Source organism: Silurus aristotelis (assembly GCF_946808225.1).
Source record: "Silurus aristotelis genome assembly, chromosome: 28".
Classification (NCBI taxonomy): domain Eukaryota; kingdom Metazoa; phylum Chordata; class Actinopteri; order Siluriformes; family Siluridae; genus Silurus; species Silurus aristotelis.
Genome location: NC_139601.1, coordinates 17,499,450 through 17,501,949, shown reverse-complemented (window position 1 = coordinate 17,501,949; position 2,500 = coordinate 17,499,450). Strand labels below are relative to the sequence as shown.

The window sequence follows — 2,500 nt, the reverse complement described above, 5'->3', positions numbered from 1 at the left end:
GAGGATCAGATTTGAATCAACTTCTTCACAAACAAACAAACACACACACACACACACACACACACACACACACACACACACACACACACACACACAAACACTGTGTGTCAACAAGTGCATACACAGTGAATATATGTGTGTCTTTTCTCTATTAAAAGGATAAAAAGGATGTCACACACCAGACAGGAAGCTTCATTTGTGTGTGTGTGTGTGTGTGTGTGTGTGTGTGTGTGTGTGTGTGTGTGTGTGTGTAAAAGAGAGTGAGAGAGAGAGAGAGAGAGAGAGAGAGAGAGAGAGAGAGAGAGAGAGAGAGAGAGAGAGAGGAGTTATTGTAGTATTGTAGCCCTCTATATGACATTTCTGGTGTTATTCATTTCCATCTGCCTAGTCTACCTTTAACCTTCTCTATGGCCCCCTCCCAATTCCTCTGTGTGGTCGCCTCATCCCCTAGGAACACATCTAAGTATTTGAAGCCATCTCTTCGCCAGGTCAGACTGTCAGGGAGGTTTGACTTACCTTCTGTCCATTTCCACACAGCAGTGCTTCACTTTTATGCCAGTTTACTCAAAAACACACAAAAACAAAGACATGATTTTCAAACTGTGCTTGAACTTTTAGCAGTCTTGTGTAATTTGGTTGAATGTGATTCAGAGCATCAGTGTGATGAGGGTCAGGAGATATTAGTGAAACATCAGGACTGAAGCTCTGAATCAGCTGGGAGAAGAGGACTGGGTTCCTTTTAGTATTTCTGTGACTTAATAAGACACAGGACTAAACTGTTCAGCAAATAAAATGCCAACTCATCCACTGAGTGTGGTGTTGGGGGCTAAGGACAGAACCCCCTCCCATTCCTGTGTCCAGAAATAATCTTTAACCTGTCCCCCTCTTTGTTTCCTTAAAAACAGTTTAATATCGTCTACATTATAGTCACGGCTTATACACTCGCTCTGAGACAGAACCGTGCTGGAATCGGATAGTTCACTTTCATTTTCTCTGTTGTTTTGATCGTCTGACCGGACCGGACCGGACCGGACCCAGACGGGCCTGCCCTAACCGGCTCAGCTGAAACCTTTCTCCATTTTGTCCATCGTTGTTTTTTTTGGGACAAGCGCGAACTAAGTGTCCTGTTTTTCCCGCAGCTGAAACATTTCATTTTGTCCGTTGTTACAAAAATACGACCTAGTTATAGTTGTCCACTCTGAAGTTTAGTGCCAGGTCCAGCTCAGTGTCGTCCTTCACAATCAGAGAGCGACCGTCAATAACGATACGCCGTTCGACCAGTTCTGTGGCGCTGTTCATTCGGGATGCCGACAAAACAGACTCCTGACCCACCACCTTCGCCACAGCTAAACAGCACACTTCTACACTCACGGACGTCTCACGGCCCCTGCACCTGGGGCCACCATGCTGCCCTGTGAGCAGGAAGCAAAAACGGCCCAGTGAGAGGAAAAGAAGAAAGGTGCACAAACACCCCCAAATTTATTTACAATACTAATATACAAAGATAAGAAAAGAAAATCTCAACAGAAAAGAAAAGAAGACAAGAGTTAAGAGAAGCACAATCACACACACTCGCTCACAAAAGCTCCGCCCACTGGCTCCCAGCATGCACTCAGAGAGAGAGAGAGAGAGAGAGAGAGAGAGAGAGAGAGAGAGAGAGAGTTTATTACAGATAGTCAATGGGGTCTTTGTAAGTGCAGCTGTGAATAGTAAGGTCCTGTGTGTGTGTGTGTGTGTGTGTGTGTGTGTGTGTGTGTGTGTGTGTGTGTGTGTGTGTGTGTGTGTGTGTGTGTGTGATGAGCAGAGAACCCAGTCCTTTTCTCCCAGCTGATTCAGAGCTTCAGTCCTGATGTTTCACTAATATCTCCTTGACCCTCATCACACTGATGCTCTGAATCACATTCAACCAAATTACAGCACAAATCAAACAAACTTCCATCAGTCACTGAGGAACTCAAACCAACAGTAAAATGTGATGTGGAGCAGATGATCCAGACTCAGAGCACACGAGCTGAATATCGACGTTTATATACGTTAGAAGCTCAAAAGAACGAGGAGAAACTGCCGTATCTGTTAAAACACCAGAACTGCAGCGTGTCAGCAGCACAATATTTACCTTCCTGAAGAGAAAACGCTGATCTCTGATCAGACAAATAGCACTTTATACTCCTTCTTTATTCTGCTTGTTTTTCTTTGTAAATATCTGGTTTATATTTTTATATTAACTATATTTATTTATACACATTATTATTATTATGATTTATACACTATATTTCACCATTTTTCTTTTATTAGTTGTATTTTATTTATTTTTTTGGGAATATTTGTGTGCAGTCCAACTGCAGTTACTTTGGCAAGAGACATTTAATTTATTTGTTGTGCCAATAAACAAACTGTCTGTCTCTTTTCATAGCTGTCTGTGTGCATGCAGGTCTTACTATAGTCACACACACACACACACACACACACACACACACACACACACACACACACACACACA

General features: G+C 42.9%; 1 long non-coding RNA gene across 1 annotated transcript; it reads right to left on the bottom strand.

The window, feature by feature from the left end:
- Positions 1-886: 886 nt before the first annotated feature.
- LOC310721855 lies at positions 887-2,185 on the bottom strand. Its single transcript, XR_014532217.1, has 2 exons — positions 2,117-2,185; positions 887-1,412 (listed from the first exon to the last, which is right to left on the bottom strand). It is a non-coding gene; the product is annotated as an uncharacterized lncRNA (long non-coding RNA).
- Positions 2,186-2,500: the final 315 nt, after the last annotated feature.